At 36.0% G+C, this 11,000-nt stretch overlaps 1 pseudogene; it reads right to left on the bottom strand.

Annotated features, from left to right (window-relative positions):
* Positions 1–270: 270 nt before the first annotated feature.
* On the bottom strand, positions 271–8,763 carry LOC141520989 (elongation factor Ts, mitochondrial pseudogene; annotated as a pseudogene).
* Positions 8,764–11,000: the final 2,237 nt, after the last annotated feature.

Below are 11,000 nucleotides of genomic sequence, written 5' to 3'. Positions count from 1 at the left end.
TACAGTCATCTATTACTTAATTCTAAAAGCTATGTTCTGCTTTTACTTTGTTTTTCAGTCATTTTCAGTTATGTGCAATTCTTTTTTTTTTTACAAGGACGAAAGCATCTTTATTTAGAGCTGCTGCACTGAATTACTTTTTCAGTTTTACTATAAACACAGAGAGGAAACAGCTCACATGTATTACTGAAACAGTGACCAAACTAATCTCTTAGGATATAGCATGACTCAGTTACTAATTTTTTTTAAGGTCCAGGATATGCCTGGAATCTATTCTGTTTTTGCTGCCCCTAAATCTTCTCCACATTCAAATCTCAAAAAATCTACCACAGACACACTCTGAGGCTTTACATACTGTCCCAATGTTAGGCTAGGATCCAGCAAATAAGGCTGGGCAAGCATCTTTGTTTCCTCTTCTCCACTGGGCTCATCTTCCATTTGAGCCTACAGACAAGGGAGCCATCCCCACGACATGCTGCCCGAGTCGTCGGCCAAGGTCTTCAAGGTTTGCTTTCTCTTCAGGTGCCTGGCAGATGACTAAAAGCACCATTCCCAAGCATCAAGTGACCGAGAGAGGGGCTGTGCACTGCTCCATGGACATAGGAACCAACGTAGTATCCTTTTGGTACAGTCACCCAAGCAGCTCGCTTAAGAATCAAATTTTCTCCCAATTTGCCAATAAATAGTGTCAACTGATCCTTGAGAGAGTCTTCTCTATTAGGTCCAACTCTAAGCTGAGAGAGCTCAGCTGTCTCTAGAAAACCCTTGCTGTAAGTGGAGAGCTGTTGCTTCAGATTCTGTCAGTACAACAAGGTTCCAAGGGCTACTTGCTGGACCAGTTGCTGAAACTTTAAATTTCTAGAAACAAAATCTGCCTCACAGTTCACCTCCACCATTACAGCTGCATTCCCTTCCCGTAACCATCCAATCAGCCCTTCCTTAGTTTTGTAGCTTTGCTCCATCCTTCCTTCTGGGCCTGATTATGTAGCCAAGCTTCTGCCTGGGCCAGGTCGCCGCCGCACCTTGCAGTTGGTGAAGGCGCAGCCGGTCCTCCGCCGCAGCTTCTTCAGGCGCTCCTTGCTGGACGAAGCCTCGGGCCGCAGGGCCCCGGCGTGCGAGGGGCAGGAGCCCAGGGGCACCGGCCGGTTCTGGGGCCCCAAGTGCTGAAAAAGACGCACCGACCGAAATAAAGACACGATTCTCGTTCGTCCCCGGCGGCGGCGACTCGGCAAGCCCGGAGCGGTGCGCCCACGCGCGAGAAGACCAGTTATGTGCAATTCTACATGAGCCCATTTGGAGTTTTCTTGACAAAGATACTGAAGTAGTTTGCCATTTTCATCTCCATATATAGATCATGCAAAACTACAAGGGGTAGCATCTTCCATTTCCATCTCATTTTCCAGATGAGAAAACTAAAAAATAGGGGTAATTTACTTGCCCAGAGTCTTCCTGACTCCAAGCCCAGCAGCACTCTATCCTCTGCAATACCTAGTTCCCCATGCATCTCCTTATGAGGCCTAAATTTGCATTAGCTTTTCTCTGCTACATCACATTGCTGGATTACATTAAGCCAACTAAATCCTCTAAAACAGAAATCTTTTCAAATTATTGTCCCCACCTCCCCCATCTTATAGTTTTGAAATCAATTTTAGAACCTAGTGTAAGAGTCTTCATTTATCCTCTTCTCAGTTTCATCCTATAGATTATCCTAGACTTGTTCTAGTAAATCAATATTTTTTAGACTCTTGACTCTTTGCATATTAGTTATCCCTTCCAGTGTTGTGCAGCCTATAAGTTTCATTAACATGTCATATATACCATTAACCATATCCAAGTTTAAAATATTAAACAGAACAAGGATAAGTATAGGGCAATTAGGTGACACAATGGATAGTGTCAAGCTAAGAGTCAGGAAGATTGATGTTCCTGAGTTCAAATCTGGCCTCAGACTGTATGACTTTGGACAAGTTACAATCCTGTTTGCTTCAGTTCCTCATCTGTAAAATGAGCTGGAGAAGAAAACGGAAAAACCACTCCAACATACTTGCCAAGAAAACTCCAAATGAGGTTATGAAGAGTAGGACAGGACTGAAACTACCGAATAACAAGGATAAGAAGAGATTCAAAGGGCACTCCAAGGGGAGACTGTTTCCCAAGTTGATATGGAACGATTAATGTCTAGTTCATAACTCTGAAATTCAACTTCGGAGTCTGACAGATTATACCATTATTCACCGCACATTTCTTCCTCTTTTCAACCTGAAGAGTGTGAGATATTTACTCAAAAGTAAAGGCTAGCCTGACATTGTCTGTTCTTGATGAAGTCATGCTGGTACTTCCTGATCACTATTCTCTTCTATATGTTTATTAACCATATTTTTAATGAACCATTCTAGAATTTTGACAATAATTGAGGTTAAGTTCACTGGCTTATATTATATAAATTATTCTCTTTCCCTTTTTGGAGTTGGATAAGTAGCTCTCTTAATTTCTAGTTATTCAAATATCACCTTCATCAATCAAATTCCCTACTGATTTCAGTGGCAAATGATCTGGGCCAGGTGATATGAATTTGTTAAGAGCACCTGGGTATTCTCTGTCTCTTTACTTATCTTGGATGTTAACTCCCTTATTAGCCAGTTTTGTTTTGTCTTTTCTAGTCAAAGGTCATTCTCCTTGTCAGGGGAAAGAAAGCAACATAATAATTAGATATTCTTTTGTTGTTCATTTATCATCATTCTATTAACCTTTAACATAATACCCATTCTTTTCTTCTTTGATACTTACCAACATAGGTTTACAAAAAAAAAATCAGCTTTTTTTGTTGGCCTTAATTTTCCTTACTTTCCCAAATTTATTCTGAACTTTAGAAGTCCTGATATTATTCTTATAGGATGAGGGGCAGATGATATGGAATTCTGGATATGAAATCATGAAGACCTAAGTCCAATTCTGTCTTCAAACATTTGCTAACTATGTGACCCTAAGAAGCCACTTTTCTGCTATTGGCCTCAGATTCCAGAAATATAAAACATTATAATGATAGTTTTTTTTTTAAATTTTTATCTCCCAGGGTTGTTGTGAGGACAAAATGAGATAACATTTATAAGACTCTTAGCATAGTGTCTAGTGTAAAGTAGGTACTTAATAACTATTTGTTCTCTTTCCTTCATGCCATACATTTCTATTCCATCCACTAAGTCCTTCTATCTTTTTTTGTTTACCACTTTTGTTTTTAATTCTCTTTTATCTTGCTTCTATCTTCTGTATTGATCATTTTAAAAATTTTTGTTGGTGAACTCTCTATACATGAACATTGATATTCTAAAAATATTAATTCTTCTTCTTTGGAATTGCTTCACTTTGTGTCTTTATAATTTCAGTTTTTAATTTCCCAATTCTTTTGAGTCAATTTCCCTAGTAGAAGTTTAGTAAATGGGATCCTTCCTTTGATTTCTCTGCAATTTCTTCTGTGAAGAAGATGCCAGATTAGGTCTGGATTTCCTATCTTCTGTCACAAACTCTAGATGGGAGTGATTATTTCCCCTCTTTTTAGGATTTCCATCATTTCTACTCCAGCAATCAGATTTTCAGTTTTGCCAAGAGTCAAACTCTAATTCAATTTTCTGTTCTAAAATATGAGAGTTGATCTCGGTGATATTCATTTCCTTCAACATCTTTTTTTTTTTTTTTTAGATTTTTGCAAGGCAAATGGGGTTAAGTGGCTTGCCCAAGGCCACACAGCTAGGTAATTATTAAATGTCTGACACGGGACTTGAACCCAGGTACTCCTGACTCCAGGGCTGGTGCTTTATCCACTGCGCCACCTAGCTGCCCTCCTTCAACATATCTTTGCTCTTCATTTCTATAACTCTATTGATCCAAATGACCAAAGTAAGTTTTGTTGTCAGATTTTATACATGTTATTGTCCATATAGCTTCTCCTTACTTTCTCAAAATATTTCTTAATTTTCATAGAAAACATCAGCATGAAATTTCTTTGATTTCTTCAACTCGCAGAGCCCCTTATATCCAGTTATCCATCATCCATCCATCCATCCATCCCTCACTCCCCCTGTGCCTACCACCATCCATTCATCCTTATACCTATTCCTCCCTTCAACTAACATTTATTAAAGGTCCACCATGTTCCAGGTTCTGGGGAACAAAGTTTAAAAAAGACATGGAGTTTATATCTAAAAAGGAAATATAAAATAAACACAAGATAATCAGAAGACATCATATTATGTAATAAACACCACAGAGCACTACCTATACATGATTCATGTGAGATACAAGTTTCTGAACAATGTGGAGATGTTGGGAAAGGGGTAAGGAAGGAAGATGGTTGACTAAGATGGGATCATCAAAGGAGGAAGACTGAAAGTTTCATTTTAGAGAATGAGTAGAAATTCAAGGATTGCAGAACATGCTGGAGGTGACATTACAGGTATAAAAAAAACAGCAGGGGCAGAAGCATGAATGCATAAAATTTATGCCCTTGCAGAGGCAGAGAATAGACTAGTGCATGAAAGGAATTACTGAGAAATTTAAGGCAATACTAACATTGTTAGTTTCTTTCAATGCAAGGTTTTGACCTTAAACTGTATAGAAAAGTCACTGAAATTATTTACTCTTTGAAAAAAATCTTACTTATGTTATTAAAATTAATGTCATCTTAAATGGCTAATAAATAATATCAATTCATATTAAGGTATTAGTGATTTAATAAGACAAGAAAGATCACAATACTGAGGAAGAAATTGGGGCACTGAAAAAAAGATCAAAATTGAAATAGTGACTGTTTTTATGAAAAATAATGTGGGTGATCTGATGACACTGGAGTGCAGCACTAGAAACAATGAATGGAGGTAACAGTAAGACAGATTACAATTGATAGTAGGAAAAGCTTCTTAATAATAAGAGTTGTCCAAAAGCAGAACAGATTACTAGCACAATTACTAGGCAGAAGACCTCATCTAGAAAGGTCAAATAAAAAGGTAGGACAATCACATCTTTGAGATGTTGTTATTTTCAGGTATAGATTGGATTCAATGGCTCCTCCAACCTAAACTGTTTCATATTTTCCCAGGGTCCACCCCAAATGGTGACTGTGGTATTTTATTGCAAATATTTAATAAGTCAAAGGATCATAGATATGGAACTGGAAAGGTCCTTGGAGATCAGTGGTTTTAAACTGTTCATTTTATAAATTGGGAAACTGAGACTCATGTTAAATGACCTGCCTAGAGTGATACATAGAGAAATGATCCAGGTAGATTTCCAACCCTGGTCTTCTGACTTCAGGTCCAGTTCTCTCTTTAAAATGTTATATTACCTCCCTTTAGACTTTAGTGGACAGGAGATGTCTGTGAGGAGGATGATACTTAGAAGATGGAGTAGAATATTGAAGGCTTTTGGAAGAAATTTCTGTTGTAGCCATTGCTGCAAAAAAAAGCAGATTATTAAAAAACTAGAACATTATAGATCGTAAACTGTCTTCCCAAAAGTGCTATGAGGTATTTGGTGGTGCAGTGGATAGAGCTGCAGAGTTGGAAAGGCTTGATTTTATATCTGCCTCAGACAACTAGCTGGATGAGCTTGAAAAGTTATTTAAGATCTATTTTCTTTAGTTTAATCAATTGTATTAGTAGTAGTAGTAGCAGCAGCAGTAGTAGTGGTAGTAGTAGCAATGATTATAGCAATAAATAATAATATTTTTAAAGCATCATATGCCAGGCCCAGTGCTAAAATCTTGGCAGTTATTATCTTATTTGATCCTCACAACAATCCTGGAAGGTAGGTTCTATTAATTTCATTCTTATTTTGCCGATGAGGAAACTATAAACTGGGAATGATAAGAAAGTCTACTGTATAAGATAGTTGTAAGAATCAAATGAAATCATATTGTTAAAGCACTTAGTACAGACATGGTAGATTTCATCAATAGGTATATATATATACATATAAATGTATATATACACAGGCATATGCATATATGGCTAAACAAATATATATAAACATGCATGTATACATAGATACATACAACATGTGTGTTTATATAAATGAGTATTTGTGTGCAAGTGTGCGTATACATATGCATTTGCTTTAGCAGCAACTAACTTGTGCAGAAAAAAAAGTATTGGGCCTGGAGTCAGGAAGACTCATGTTCCTGAGTTAAAACTGATCTTAGATACTTCCTAGCTGTGTGACCATGGGCAAGTCACTTTACCCTGTTTGCCTGAATTCCTCATCTGTGTAATGATCTAGAGAAGGAAATGGTAAACCACTTGACTATCTTTGCCAGGAAAACCCCAAATGGGATTGTGAAGTGTCAGATACAACTGAAACAACTATTCAATAAGAATATACATAATGTGCATATTATATATATATATATGTATATAAATAAATATGTGTATGCATATATGCATATGTATACTACACTCAAATGTACAGACACACTACACATGGACACAAACACAAATATATATATATATATATTTATATTCCTGAAAGAGCCAAGGGAATTCATTTACATGAATTCCCTTGGCTCTTTCAGGACCTTTCTCTAATTTACTTACTATAGCTCAATTGGAAACAGATTTTGTGTGTAGAATAAAATGATATTGGTATGCATGAATAAACATTAAGTAAGAATAATAAAGAGGAAAAAGGAAAGAAAATACAAAATTAGTAAGGGAAATTGCAATTTAGCACTTGAAGGCTTAAAAAGTATGTTTTTATACTATTCTTGTGATAGGTGATATGTATTTATTAATCTCCAATAACAAAACTCAGTAAAATGACTTTTTCCTGTGAACATATTTTTGGTAGGTGACAGTCTTGAGACTTGAACCTAAGTACTCTGGAAGTTCATCTATCCTTTTACCACATGATATGGGATTTTTTTTCAATAATGGCAATTTTAAAATGAGCACCATATTTTAGAATGGGCATTGATAAGCTTGAGAATCACCAAGATGGTAAATGGTCTTGAAATCATGCCATGTGAGGATGAGTTATAGGAAGTAGAGGTTAGCTTAGACATAAGAAGAATTGAGAAGAAGAGCTTCAAAATAACCAGCTTCAATTTACATATTTCTTTTTTATTAATATTTATATTAACACATGCAAACAGAAAAGTGTATACAAAGAGCTAAAATGATAGAGATAGATAATTTGAATAGATAGAACCCCAACCATGATTTCATTGGACTAGCTAACTCCTGGCAAGGAAACTCCCTAAATCAATGCAGATTGCCACCTCCTCTGCAGTTTAGTCTTAATGAATCATCTAGATTACTGTGAGGGTCCATGATTTGACCATTTAAGGGTAGAATATTTCAGAGACAGGAATTGAACCCAGAATTTCCTGACTCTGAGGCACTGAAGCAAATGTGAATGGATATTAACTTCTATCCTAAGTAAATATCCCAAGGATAGCAAATCACAGATTTCCATATTTTGCATTTCAAGTACTTCATTCCATGGTCTCATCTTAATTTCTGATCATATTGCCTTATTACTTCCTTCTATATTCAGTCTGGAGCTCATTTTTCTGCCTTTGTACTTGTTGTCACCAATGACCAAAATATACTCCTTCCTCTTGACCCTGTCTCAGAACCCTTGATTTCCCTTATGACTTAGCTCAAGAGCTACCTTCTACATGAGACTTCACCTGTTCCCCTAGCCCTTAGTTTTTTTCTTAAAATTTAATTATTTCTTTTTTTAATGTCAGAGGAATTTTTATTGTTTTTTGAATTTTACAATTTTCCTCCCCAGTCTCACATCCCCCACAGAAGGCAGTCTGATAGTCTTCACATTGTTTCCATGCTATTCATTGATCAAAATTGAATGTGTTGAGAGAGAAATCATATTCTTAAGGAAAAAATAAAATATAAGAGATAACAAAATCACATAATAAGATACCTTTCTAAAAACTTAAAGGTCTTTGGTCCTTGTTTAAAATCCACATTTCTTTCTTTGGAAATAGATGGTATTCTCCATCACAGATAACCTAAAATTATCCCTGATTGTTGCACTGATGAAATGAGCAAGTTCATCAAGGTTGATTATCACCCCCATGTTGCTGTTAGGGTGTACAATGTTCTTCTGGTTTGGCTCATCTCGCTCAGCTTCAGTTAAAAGTAATTACTTCATGTATATTTTTCTATTATCTACATGTGGACAAGCTGCTTCATATAGATTGCACACTTCATGAGATCAGGCACTGTTTTTGCTTTTTTCTTTCTAACATCTCTTAGCTATTGTTCATGTATTGTCAGATTCTTCATGATCCCATTTGGAATTTTCTTGCAAAGGTACTGGAGGGGATTGCCATGGGGCCAGACCCAGACCCAGCATTCTATCTACTCTGAGACCTAACTGCTCTCTAGAGTGCTTAACTTAAATGTTTTTTCATTTGAGTAATTGAAGGCATTTTGATTAGGTATTAGCAAATATCTGTGTTCCCAGGCTTTAATTCTCTGGTCTCAGTTTCCTCAGTTTCCTGTAAAATAAAGAGAAGGGAAAAGATCTTTACCATCCTCTCCTACTCTGATCTTCTCTACATATTCAGGAGATCCAAGAAACCCACCTTGAAATGTCTTGCAGTCTGAAGACTGTCTCCTCCAAATTGTCTTTAAAGAAAATTCCATTAGTATGGCCTGTCATGATCACCCAAGTGTAACAAATGTTTAGTATGAGGCTGAACAGCTCATTATATTAGGAACTCTCACCTGTCAGTGTGAGCCCGGACATTACTGATTATAATCCCTGTGCCCTGGAATCCTTTCAACCAGGAATGGAGGAAGCCTGTCCAGCATGGCCAGATTGGAGTACTGAAACATTATCTAAACAGAGCTGATTCCCAATGTTCCAAATGTAAATAATCTGCTGGGTGGTCCCCTGTTCTGTCAGCTGTCATTATTCTCCCTAGTGTAAACAAGGTTGTCAAAACGAATTTCTGTCACAGTGATAAAGACACATTTTACCCCAGCAAATCTTGCTTTGGTTGTTTGAGGGTCTTGTTATATTTGTAAAAAATACCTCAGAAAAACACAAGAGAGGTTTATTTCTAAATTACAAGGGTCTTTCCTCCTGAGTATAGGTTTTCCTGTTAGAAAAATTCTACTGAAGTGGATTTATATCCAACATGTCCCTGGAATACATAAATTAAATAAACAGATAACTCATTATCTGTGGTACAAGACAAATGTGAACCAGTTCCCATGGTACAATGGATAACATTTACAAGATCAAAGGATTTAGTTAGAAGAAGTCTCAGTTATCATGTAGATGGGTAGTCCCCAGTCTAATTCACAACCGTTTTACAAATGAGGAAATTGAAGCTCATTGAGGAGATAGATGTGAATTGCTAAAGATAAAAAAAAAAATGAAGATTTGAACTAAGATCCTAGATTGAAAAAAGGCAGCATAGAACAGTCATTTGGACATGAGATTCAGAATTATAAAACCTTGGGTTCTAATTCTGCTTCTGATACCAGATTTGTGATGTTAGGCAAGTTATCATACTTCTCTAAATCTGTTTTGTCACTTATAAAATGTAGGATTAGCCCAAATGGCCACCAATGTCTCTTTCAGTTCTTAATCTATGATTTTGTGATTCCAAACAAAAACTTCTTTCCATTAGGATGTGTTGATTTCTAAACTACATTTTTCAAAAGGGTCAAGTTATCCTTCTAGTTCTAATTCTGTGAGTTGAGGATCATGATCCTATATTTATTTGAAGCAAAATTCTAACATAATAATGTTGAGAATTTCTTACTTAGGTATATTTTCTCAATTTATTTCTAAGAACCCTGTTTCTGGTCTGGCTCTGGGGAAAATTGTGAGGTTGGGGAATTTTGTACTGTGACCATTGCTCCTCCTTTTCTTTCTCCCATTCTTTTCAGAGCTTTTCTTCTTGTTATCACTTCTCTATTCTAGTTGCTTATTGAACTGCCTACTCAATCTCCTTCTAGTTGAAAAATGTCCTTTGTCATGCCCCAGCTCCCCCATCATTTTCCTTTAAATTCTCAGTTTTTAAAATAATGTATTACTGGATTTCAGGAACTTCCTCTGATACTCCTCACACCAGAACTTCCCCCATCAAAATCATACCCTTTTAAGAGAGGTCTTCTAGTGTTATATTTCAAAGTTTATATTTATGGGCATTGAGAGTACCATGAGATACTGGAAAAGGGAGCAGTGATATTTAGGTGATCATTTTAAAGCTTTTAGTAGAGTCAAAGAATAGTATAGCATTGTTAGCATTAATTTAATTTTTGTGTTCAAAATGGGAGCAAAAAGGAAAAAAAAGGTGCTAAAATTAAGTGAGGATACAAATCAAAGTTGGGCAAATAACATCAGAATAATGTTGAGTAGATTAACTTTGCTCAGACCATCTCCCCAGCCTAGAATAAACTCTCATCCTACAAATCTTCTATTGAGTTGTTTTTAATTTTAATTACTTTTCTAAAATACATTGTATTCATTAGCTTATAAACTTCTTGAGGGCAAGGTCCGTATCATATCTATCTTTATATAATCAGTGACAAGCAAAACAAAGTTATTGAATGAGTATTGTTGCTGTAAAATAGTTATGAGCAGTAGAATTCAAGTAGAAATGGATTCCTTGTGGCCTGCATATTGACTTAGAAAACCACAAATTAGAATTATCTATGTTGTATTGTATTTTTATTTATTTTACTGATCATTTTCCAATTATATTTTAATCTGGTTTAAGTCCCACTTAGGAGTTTTCCAGTCTCATTGTAACCTGTGGATTTGTGACTTTCCTGGTATACAGATTAATAAAGTTTCCTTATCGAAGAATCAATATTTTTATCATTTCTCTATGGACTTTAATGTCCTCTTTTGTAAAATGGATGAAGTTGAACTAAAAAAAAGTCATTGGTAACTTCCAACTTTATAATCTATGATTTTCTGGCTCTGTACATTCACATCATTTATCTGCTCAATAGAATCATGGAATC

The sequence above is a fragment of the Macrotis lagotis genome, chromosome 1 (genome assembly GCF_037893015.1).
Source record: "Macrotis lagotis isolate mMagLag1 chromosome 1, bilby.v1.9.chrom.fasta, whole genome shotgun sequence".
NCBI classification, from domain to species: domain Eukaryota; kingdom Metazoa; phylum Chordata; class Mammalia; order Peramelemorphia; family Peramelidae; genus Macrotis; species Macrotis lagotis.
Note: the sequence above shows the minus strand (reverse complement) of the source record. Positions and strands in the feature narration are given on the sequence as shown.